At 40.6% G+C, this 11,823-nt stretch overlaps 1 long non-coding RNA gene across 1 annotated transcript; it reads right to left on the bottom strand.

Annotated features, from left to right (window-relative positions):
- Positions 1–3,850: 3,850 nt before the first annotated feature.
- LOC142817384 (uncharacterized) lies at positions 3,851–11,260 on the bottom strand. The gene is made up of 3 exons (XR_012895203.1): positions 10,955–11,260; positions 7,926–8,035; positions 3,851–4,386 (listed from the first exon to the last, which is right to left on the bottom strand). It is a non-coding gene; the product is annotated as an uncharacterized LOC142817384 (long non-coding RNA).
- Positions 11,261–11,823: the final 563 nt, after the last annotated feature.

Raw genomic sequence — 11,823 nt, 5'->3', positions numbered from 1 at the left:
CGATAGAACTTATGTGTCCTTCATAGGCACCTGGAAATGAAAATAATTGGCACAAATAATGTCAGAGACACATGTTAGCACAATAGTTTACATGCACAAGAAATATAACACACAGAATGAAACTGAAAATTTAAGGCACACAATCCTTCATGTTATGCATATGTGAATAATAGAAGGAATGAGTGTATAAATTAGTTCCGCCACATCAAAAAAACAGCATGCTTATCACAGTGAAAATAACTAGGTTGTCACGATTTTCAATGGTAGAGATAATCGATTATTATGTCCTTATGAAATTATGATTTAAACGCTTCCTGCACAGTAAAACTTTAGGAACTGCATGTGAAAGCTCTCAGTGTTCATTTATTAGTATGTGCATGTACATCTGCTGCCTTTATACTATACAGTTTGTGCACAAAATTGGCATCTTGAACAATTTTGAGAGGTAAACCTAAGCAACTTATGAAGGTTAAAATCACCATGAAAGCAAGCAGGACCAGGCAGGTGCCATTAAAAATCTGTGCAAGCCAGATAACTATAACCGAACTGCACACATATAGGGGAGCAAGAGTAACAGTAATTCGGCAGCTGACCCGCATGTCGCGGTATCAAACCCCCGCTCCATTTCCGATGGAGGCAGAAATGCTGTAGGCACGTGTGCTCAGATTTGGGTGTACGTTAAAGAACCCCAAGTGGTCGAAGTTTCCAGTGCCCTGTACTACGGCATCTCTCATAATCATATAGTGGTTTTCGGACGAAAACACCACATATAAATCAAGAATAACAGAAATAAACTGCCAACAGAAAAGTTGGTTGCATGTGCTATCTGTAAGTGCTGACACCTTACTACATACAGCATGCTCATTCCATTTTAAATACCGATATTGAAAATAACTGCTCTATTAGGAATGTAAAAGGTAAGGTAGAACTGAACGACTCTACAAAAACTTACCCTATTATGACATCACGTTTTCTTATAACAAAATTGACTAAGACTCTCAAATATCATTATGCAAGGAAAAAATCTTCAAAAGAACAATCAAGTTTGAAGTCATAATTATTTATATGTCTCCTATGACTATAACCAAGAAATCGACCTCAACATGGCTAATGTTAGTTTTTAAGGCCTATGTTCACTAGACAATGAACTATACCACAAAAAGCACAGCGTTCAGGCAAAGCACCACACAAAAAAAGAAAGCAGTCCTTTTTTTTATTACCTACAATGCCTTTAAAATGGTATTTTTACCTCTACTTTCCGCTTTTTATCTAAGTAACTGGTGTGAAACAAGTTAGCTGAAAATGCACTGTGCCTCGAAAACCTGTTGGTTGAATCTGAATTTTAAAAAAATGGTGAAGCTTGCACTAAATTAGGCTGCACAAGCCTTGGAAAAGTGAGACTACACGACTCTTAGGACTACTTCAGTTACTTGTGTTTTGTTTCTGGGCCTAAGCATAACGACAAGGGCTTAACTGAATTGCTGCTAACAAACAAATGCTTTCGAAATTGCCTGAGCTACAAAGGATGCTCAGCCACTTGTTGTTTTTTGCACTGGGCTATTCTACACCAAACATACAAACCATACTACCTGGCGACCATCACAGATGTATAGTTTAAAAAATGATGGTAATTTACTCTTCTGAAAATAGTTATTTGCAGAAATGTTTTGAAGAGAAAAGAGTAGTGGTCACGTGGGTACCTTCAGAATTCCGCAGAATGTCGTGCGGGTGTTATTTGTGAGAAAAATTTCAAAGTACCGCTTTTTCTTGCCACATCAAATTTGATCTACATATTAAGTAAAGATGTTTCTTAAAGTATTTGAAGTCAAGTAACATTAGTGCAATTTTTCTGCTACCTAGGCTTTGAAGAATTCCGCCAAACTGTTTATCGTTTACATTTCTTGTATGGCAATACTGCATTTTGTATGAATATTTGAGCCACAAATACTCACTGCACAGAAGTTATATTTTACGAAAAAAATAATGTTAGGTCCAGATTACAAATATCACTATATAATCGTTTTTGTCCACATTGAGATGCAATTTGAGCTGTGTGTTTGTCTATTTGAATATTACTTTTATATGTAAGTTGAAAGCAAATAAACAGTTCTTGTTACATGGCAAGTGTTATCATTACAAAGTTTGTTTAAATGAGGAAAATGATTTTTGAAGTCTCCTATTGAGGGCCATGGGGAACTTCGGAACGGAAGCTGTCCTAAATCAAATGCAGAAAACAGCCATCATAAGAAAACTTCAAAAATTCATTTCTACTTTAAGACAAAGTGTTATCATATAACTTGCCATATAAAGAGAACTGCTTCCTTGCTTTTGATGTGGCGAAAAAATTGCACTAATATTACTGAGCTTCATGCACTACACACAAGCACCTTTACCTAATACCAAGACCGAATTTGGTGTAGAAGAGGCAGTATTTTTGAAACACTTTACTTTTCACAAACAACACCCAGACTGCATCCTGGGAAGTCCAGAAGGCACCAACGTGGCCTAATATTTTGTTCTCTGCGATATACTTTAGCATTTTGCTGTTTTCAGAAAAATACAGTAAACGAGCACAATTTTTTTTTTCAAAACACATTTAGGACGGTTGGCAAAATGGCTGGGATGTTTGATGCGTAATTGCCTCACTGCCAGCATTTATTCTTCCGAAGCTCAAGCTATCACCTCTCTGTTACTGCCTCCCTCACATACAATGCCTGCATAGGAAAGAAAAAGAAAGGCAGGTGCGACAAAGTTCACAAGGCAAGATATTTTCATGTTGGATAAATTCATTACCATAAACAGCAGCAAAATAACATTCCATTTGAGTAGTCCAAGACACAAGCTATATACCAGCATACTAAGAGCCAAGCACAAACTTTTCAATTGAACATGTGTGGTGATAGACAGGAAGCACTTATTGCAAGACTGATCAGTCTGTAATTAACTAAATGAAGTACAATGCACTGTTCAATCCAACACCACAAAGGCATCTTTGCTATAGCAAAGCCATGTGTCATCGATTCATGCACTAGATGGGACAATGCAAATGTAACAAAAAAGGTGAAAAAATAAAACAAGGAAAAAAAAGAAGAAAAGGGGGGATGCAAAGTAGGAGCAGTGTAGCACTACTTTTACTTTGCATTCCCCTTTTCTTTCTTTCTTTTCTTCTTTTCTATCATTCATCTTTTTTTTGCTTCCGTTACCCCCAACCTCCAACAGGAGAACACTTTGTATCAACGCAACCTAACTTGAAAAGAAGCAAGGGCTGCACTCTTCTGCGTTATAGGTTTTTTTTTTCAGACAAACATTTCCAACAGGCACACACGCCTATACCAATAGATGATGTCATTACTGACCCCATTTAAACTAACACGCCAAGGATGACAAGGTGACTTCTAAAAATAGGTCCTCCTATCGCAACATCGGCCAGCCTGTCTGAAGCACTTCTACTGTTCACCCTGATTACCCCACTAGATGTTTCCATCTGTCGACTCACATCTTCGTTTTGGATAACACTAAGACGAGCTTACATTGATGAATGCGCACGAAAGTTTAGTAATGTATCATGTATCAGATTAAGCAACTCTGTTAAAAATTTATTGATAGCTTGCTTCCAGGCTTTTTATACTGTAGCCTGAAACTTCGTAATGTCTTCTATGCACATGAACCAGATTGACAACGTAATGCACAACATGCTTAAGAATACTGCGAGGAACAAGATAACGACAAAACGACCAGCCACCCAAAATTCTCGCTGTACATGTTTATAAAATGTTCATGTACCCCAAACGAGGTGCTTATGATACAAGCCGAAAAAACCTACAAGTAGGGCCTTGGAGTCGTCTGGAAGTAGACGTGTTGCATTTTTTCTGTAGAGGGCTTTACACCCATAAGTGAGGAACAAAACTCCTGTGTAATGAAGAATGTTGGCAGCTATCAGTTATAGAAAAACCTAATGCAGCTAATCTTCCCCGACACATCTGTACATTTAGAGAGGTGACGTAGCTTCTGTGACTCTGGCAGTAACTCCAACAGGACTAGTGCGAAAATTGGCACTACTTGGCTAGACAAATGTCCAAACATGCCTGCACGACTCCCTGTAGCCATCCTGGCTGAATCTGACACATGATTTCTTAACTGCTGGCTGGACAAAAACAAAACCACTGAAGCACTCACAATACAAAGCGTGAAGTACCTCTGGAGTGGTCAACTTCGTCTTCTGCGATGAAAGAGCAGCACAGTGTACTGATAAGGCACTCCTTGCAATGGTTTTCAATGCCACACAGTGACCTTGCTGTTCCTGTCGAAGAGAGCTTCGGGAGCTTGGAGGGTGCTTGCTCTTTTCTGGGGGCTGCTGCCGCTCCTCGTTTTCTGCTCAAGGTCAACCTGCATAAAGTCGTAGACGAGGCTTTAAGAGTTGTATATAATGATATACAAATTTTCGCTGAACACACATTTCCTCGTGGCACACTGAGGAATTTCTTATAAAACTTAAGGCCTCGCATATGCAAACATTTACAATCGATCCGAAGATGCACTCGACTCTAAAGAAGCAAGTTTATTATGTAGCGTATATAAAGAAAGGTCATTCAGCACAACCACAACTACAGTTGCACACGAAAACGACATTTTACACGATCCTGTTTATTTACATGGTCCATTTTGTTTTATTTACACGGTCCATTTTACACGGTCCTGTTTTACACGATCTGGTATGCATGAACTCTTGAACAGGGCACCATATAGGTTGAAAGACACACACAGACTTTAGACAAACCTGGTTTTCCGTGGAGCATCCTCTTGCACTATAACAACACATCTCAATCTAGTTAGTTGGTCAGAACGAGGTGAAAACAGCTCGCACTTGAAAAGCACGGGCAGAAGGAATGACGCCTGCACCCTGTGCTTTCTGTACATTCTCGTTGAGGGTGCAGTTTTCACCTTATCCTTATGCAATTTCGCATTTATAACATTGTTCACTGTATAATCTTTGTGGCGTTAAAGTGTGTGATACCGTCATGTGTATCCCATGTAATTTATAAAAATAGAATACAAGATAGCTTGATTCAAAAATAACAAAGTGCATCCAGCGCCATGTCCTGTAGCCATTCTTTAGGCAAGTGGCAGAATGATTTATTCTTCAAAACATATCTTACTTGTAACCACTACAAGAGCTAACTCGTACACTGGCACATTCTGTTTGCCTCTTCAGATTATAAGGTACCTTTTTTACACCAGAAAATCTTCAAGAAGAATAGAAGTGTTGTAATTGTGAAGAAAGAAAAGTAGAAGGAAAAAAAGATATTGATTGATTTGTGGGGTTTAACGTCCCAAAACCACCATATGATTAGGAGAGACGCCGTAGTGGAGGGCTCCGGAAATTTTGACCACCTGGGATTCTTTAACGTGCACCCAAATCTTAGTACACGGGCCTACAACATTTCCGCCTCCATCGGAAATGCAGCCGCCACAGCCGTGATTCGAACCCACGACCTGCGGGTCAGCAGCCGAGTACCTTAGCCACTAGACCACCGTGGCGGGGCAGGAAAAAAAAGATAACCTGCCCTGTACAGGGACCGAGCCTGCGAACTTCGAATAACATGTCCGATGCTCTATCAACTGAGCTACCATGGCGGCTATCCCTCTTCCATTTTGTACGGTGTATATGTGCATTTATACATGGAAGAGTCAGTCAGCGCTGCCTGTTACCATTATGGCGAGTGTGGGACACCTTTTTTTTGCCTACTGGCAATTACATTACGATTGCAATTACGTTACGATTACTTCCAATATCCCTATACTTCTTTGGCAGCATTATGCATCTGTCCGTTCTCAGAAAATCTGCTAGTCACAGGAGGAGGCAATAGTTCACCCTCCCACCTAAATGCATGTACTTGAATACATGCACAACTAATAAAAAAAACAAGTCACACACCGCTAAGATTACTGAGATTCACTGTTTCGCATTCATGAGTAAAGGAAAGAACTATAAATTTAAGGGTTTGTTCTCTTTGTTGAAGACATTATAATGAGAACTAGCAGACAATGATGCCAAACAAACTATAGGTGATGTTATCAAAAATAACTTTAACAAAATCGTGAAAAGAAAAGTGAACGAAAACGTAACTTGGCGGCAAGTTACTAATGGATTGACATTTTTTGACAATTGAATTGACATTACTTTTTATAACATCCCTATATTTTCCTGAGTAATGTTGTCGGGTAGTTCTCATTATTAGAGTGGTGAGTAGGCTGACAAAGAAAGTATATGGCATTGATACTTCTTTTGAACACCTAAAAGTTTGAGGAACTTAAAAGAGTGGAAGCTACTTTGAGTAGACCCGAATATTTAGTTGGAGCGAAAAAAAAACGTACACACATTTTTACCAGGCTTTTTAACCTATTTTGAGACATAAAAGTGTACGCTGCCAGTAATGTTAAGTACCATTACTTTTGTCACACAATGTAGCAGGTGTAGTTAGAGTGGTGATAGTGAAGGATTAATCAAGCACGCCACCAACTGCGTTCACATCAATGGTCGCGTATTTTAAAAATCAACCTGCTGTATAGTAAAAAAAATTTTAGAGCATTTATGATTTTATCCAGATCAAGTTAAACCGACTGGGTAAGCAAACCATTTGCATAAAATCAAAAGGCATAAAGTGATTCATGTATTATAACTATTTGAACAATTTCAGCAATGCAGGGCAAAGTGACAACAGTTCTATTAAAAACCCCTCTCATTATAACATGCATGAAAAGCACCACACCAGAATATTTTATAGTGAATGTAATATCGAGACTACTAGACTTCTATTGACCTTTTAGAAGAAGGGTATCTCCTTCACATTCAAGGGGCAACCACTTAGCCTTTTCCTGAGCTTTTCTGTGAATATTTCCTGAATTTCAGATATCATTAGGATTGATTTAGAGTAAACAGATTTTGCTTACGCATTGAAACCTAGTTCTGTATGTAACTGCAATTATGGGTGCCAAACCATCTCCAATTAATTTTTAACATTTCACCTATTTTTTAACTGCAGCAGCACAACTAGCTATGGGTGCCCAAAAAGTAGCAAGAAACAATACCTTTACCTCTTTGAGCCTTTTGGAAGTGTTCAGCTTCTCAGTGCTCACCTTACAACATTTTTTTTAAATACGCGTTTGTATGCCCACTGCTCTTGCTCCTTGTACAGTCAGGAGGAGCACATGACAAGAAGAGACAAGAAAGAAGCATAGCGAAAAAAAGCGAAATAAGCGAGGACCTCTTTTGTATCGTACAATGTGTGTAACATTACTATTGCGACCACATATAGACAAATTATGACGGCTATGTATCCATTGTAGAGTCATACACAGCTGCAACACCACAACTAAATTTCAACCTTGTGTTGGTTTAGGATCCCTTTATAGTGGCAAGCTAATGATATCTGCATTTGTTTGGCACATACTAAGATGCAGTGAAATTTGATATGGTAATCTCATTTAGAATGCACGTCATGTGGCTTCATTGTATATGTGGCCACAAGTAACTCTGGTTGCAAAGCAATATGGCAGAGCCTAAACAGACGTCGCCGACCACTCCAATCTGAACTTGCCTTTGCTACTTGCCCATTATCATCCCAGCAATAATTGAATAATTGAATCTGCTACAGATAAGTGCTAGCTTATGCTAAGGACCAAGTATGAAGGGTGTTTTGTCATTATTGAGATCAGTTATTTGTTCAAGAACACTTGCTGTCAAACACAAATACATTGCTGTCGAAGCACCAAGACTCAATTAAAAAGCAAAAAGAAGTGTCTCTTTAAACATTACAGGCCACAAGGCAAGATAAATATTTGATATACTTGGGATGTAAGGCACGCACAAGAGGTGCTGCCATATTATACTTTTCCTTGTGTTGAAACCTGCTTGCTTTACTCACCCAACACATCTGTAAAGATGCCGTGAAAACACCAAGGAGCTGATGCAGCAAGGTTGAACACATGTCCAGGGATTCCACTATTCCTAGGCAGCCCTACAGCCTCCACAGTCCTGCGACCATTTGTAAGATAAATATAGTTCTACCCAAAGTTCTTGGTTTACAGACACACATGCAAGACGCATAACCACTCTATAGGAAGTTTGCATGATAATGCGCTGGGTAGCAAAACGGATGCCTATATCAAGTATCCCGGCCTGCCGCTTCTTTCTTTTCATTCTTAATTAATCAATCCATGGTTATTAAATGTTCCCCCAATGTGAGGTGTGCTGGCAGTCTGGTGAAGAATTGCAATGTATTTAGAACACAGTCCAATTCATGGCAAGTAAGCATGCAATAGCGTTTTGTCAGCACTTCGAGAAAAGAGCATGAAGTTTAGCTAAAACCCATGTTTTTTATAAACACCCTTCAATTTGATATAAAAGTTGTGAGCATTATGTAAAAGAACACGGATTCATGTTTAATCAATGATTTCTTATAATGTACTGATATGAATGCAACTAACTGAATATGAAACGATCAATTGTGCTCGAGAATTTAGAGTTATGAACACTATCGCACTTGCCTGCTGCATCTTGTTCAAAACAGCGGCAAGATAGGCTAGTTTGTGTAGGTGAGTAGTAATGAGCAGTGCAAAGTAACAACAAGAAACCCCAGTAACAACAGTATGGGGCAAGCACAGACTGCCAACTGTATAATTTATTACACAAAAGTTCGCCTGAATATCAGTCAGACAACTTGTGCAAATGAAGGTCCAGTTGGGCATGAACAAGTTACGAAATCAACAATGCCTGCTTTCACTAACAGGACCCTCATTCACATAAAGTATGCAGCGATAGGCCCCTACCGGGGTACGTCACAGCATGATGTCACTGGCACATGTAAAAGGTGTGGCTGGAAAAACACTCCCGCTGGTGGCTCAGCCCGGTACAGTCGTGCGGTGTTTGGGGCAAGTTTTAATTTTTCAAAGCTTACACTTCACGTTACAATGTCGACATTAGCTGTAGTATGTGTCAGCAAACATCCAGCTGTGTGGTAAACTGTGTGGTAAAATATTTGCCACGCTGTCTGTTTATCTTGAAGAAGTGAACACACGTGGTGGCCTGTGCGAGCAACAGCGGCATAGTCTTCAAAAATGTGCACTGTTGATTGCGGCATGTAGTGTGCATTGAAAGGTATTGAGAATATCGGTTCAACTGAGAATACTGAGTGTGGTGTGTGCAGTGTCAATAACAATGTGTCTTGTTTACGAAGACTAGCACTCATGGCAGGGACCGGTCGATGAAAAAACTTGATTCGACATTTTAGTCAAGGTAAATATGCACTTGACGCGACCATCTGCGAGTGGGTACATCTCGGTGTTTGCGCTGTGTACAGAAAAAAATTGCAAGGTCATCAGGCTGGAAGATACCATTTGCTGAAGCTGCATGTATGAATCGCCCCGACGAGTACGCAAGCTCAATAAAGGTATAACTCGTTTTATCGAAGGCCTCGTATTTCTTCATGTATTAAGCAGAGATTCTTGTTTCACATATACTCAGTACCTTTACCGCTCGATATTCATGAAATGACAATACAAACAACAAGTTTGTGTGTTAGGTCCTAAGGGAGCAATGTAAATATGCAAATAAGTTGTAGGTGCCAGACGCAGCGATGTAACTGCACAAAAGATTACGTATATATTAGGCTACAGGTTTAGAATCGCATACATCTCGGTGGTCTATCAGGAACGTCACAAACAACTTCCTTGCCAACCAGCCCTTGCATAGAGGGAGGGAATGGCTGGCACGGTGCTCGAAGTGACGTCACACTATTTGCAAACATAGAGAGGTTTCTTACTGAGGCAACATTTTGCACAATATATTTTTTAGATGCAAGACTGTACTCATCCACACTGATCATACTGATGTCTTTTGTTGTTACTTTGTGCTGTGAGTTACTAGGCATTTAGTCACCATGATCTTTAAAAGCTAATTTCAGTGTTCTCTCTCATATTGCTGACAACTTTGTTGTTGCATAAATTGGGCAAAAAAGCAACACAGAAAGGCTGTCACAATAAATACACCAACATGGGTATTCTCCTGCAAACAAAAGTCGGCACTGGTCCTGTCATTACCCGTCTTCCTTCTCTCTTTGCCTTGTTTGTGCTGAAACAGCCAAACACCTGATGAGTTAGATGAGAAATATTAACGGATCAAAACTATAAGTGCTTGCATCAGCAACAACACAACAGCGTGATAACCGCACCCCTGCCACACAGCAGCGAAACATATTTTGAACATGCTGGCAGTGTATTATTTTATAAAAAGCAACTCTGGCAGATTACAAAATCTCACATTGTGCATGCAAGTTTTCTTCAAAGTCAGGCGTACAATGTAGGTGCTGGCCGGTACATTATTAGTTACAAGCAAAGGCGTCTTGCAGGTACACATGCAGATTGCACGAACACCTCTCTCTCTCTACACTAGGCGCACACATTATATCTTTCAACAAGTACACGCCACCATTATATCTTTCAACAAGTACACGCCACTGTTTAGGGGCATAATAACGCTCTACCGTGAACGTATGCTAATCAACCCACTTAGGCGGTTGGCTAGGTGAATCGAGCCAAGTTAGAAATTGTATCGCCCGCGAACGTAAACAAAATGCTGCTTTGCATGAAATGGCACTGCAGGCTTCGTTTAATCAACAACGTAGCAAGCGCCGTGTGCGTCTTCCTCACTACATTGCACATATGAAAAAATCGATCACCATACAGATGCACGTTGCCGCGGTTGTCTCGAATTAGCTCCAGTAAGGCCGCGCCGATGCGCCATGGCTCTGCTGGCGTTAGCGTTGTCAAAGCGAATCGGCAACCGCACTCACAAAGGCGCGCAAGGTTGCCGTTTCGCGGCGCCTGGTTCGAGTGCAGCAACACACACTTGCACTGAGTGGCATACTTGGTCTACATAAAAAAGTGTCCCCCTTACCTTTAGTTTCTTTCACACTGTCCTGAGGGAAGCGACCACAGGCGTCAGCCGTCACCTTGGAGTCCTTCGAGCGCCCGCCCAACCCGCCGATTCCTTGGACGACTCGCACTTGATCCGCACTTGGACAACCGCGGGAATAGGGCGCAATCTTAGCACATCACACGAACGAGGAACGGCGCTTCCTTGCGTAAATTTAACATTTCGTGCTCTCGTGTGTAGCAGCGCGAACACATGAGACACGCACCGAAACGGCATGCTCACAGAAACAAAGAAGACAAACAACATGTGGCTTTAGCTGTGAATGGATTTGACTTAGATAGCTGTGTGAGAAAAATAAAAAAAACATCTGTCGCTGCTATAAACTGAAAAAAAATGTATGTTATCTGGCAAACTAACTTTAAAAGTGATAAACGGTTATTCAAAAAACAAGTTACAACTTATGAATATTTTCGCAGGTCTTTGTTTTGTTTTTGTTCTAGCAGACGACAGCCTCCTACTGCTTCTACGACAGACGTAGTGCGGTTTCACGTTCGGTGCGTGTCGCCGACGCAAAGCTCTACACTAGTGATATCAGAGTTATCAATTCTCAATGAATCATAGGATGGCTACAAAGCAGTAACATTTTGACATAGTGCAGTACGCAATCTTTCAAGGTGTGACATTTCTTTGCTCTGAGGCAAATCGAAGCAAGCCGGCCGGCGCAATCAGCTGATGTCGCCGCTACGCGAGGCATGGTCGTGCGCAATAGCGTCGCGCCCCGCGCTCGTTTTGTCATCAAGCGATAGAGCTACTAAGTGGAATACAGCTAGATGCAGGGATTAATGGCGTATCACTCTAATTCCCTGTGGTGGCCGACTCAATCGCAACAG

The sequence above is a fragment of the Rhipicephalus microplus genome, chromosome 5 (genome assembly GCF_043290135.1).
Source record: "Rhipicephalus microplus isolate Deutch F79 chromosome 5, USDA_Rmic, whole genome shotgun sequence".
Lineage (NCBI taxonomy): Eukaryota > Metazoa > Arthropoda > Arachnida > Ixodida > Ixodidae > Rhipicephalus > Rhipicephalus microplus.
The sequence above is the reverse complement of the archived record's forward strand: the minus strand, read 5'-3'. Positions and strand labels throughout refer to the sequence as shown.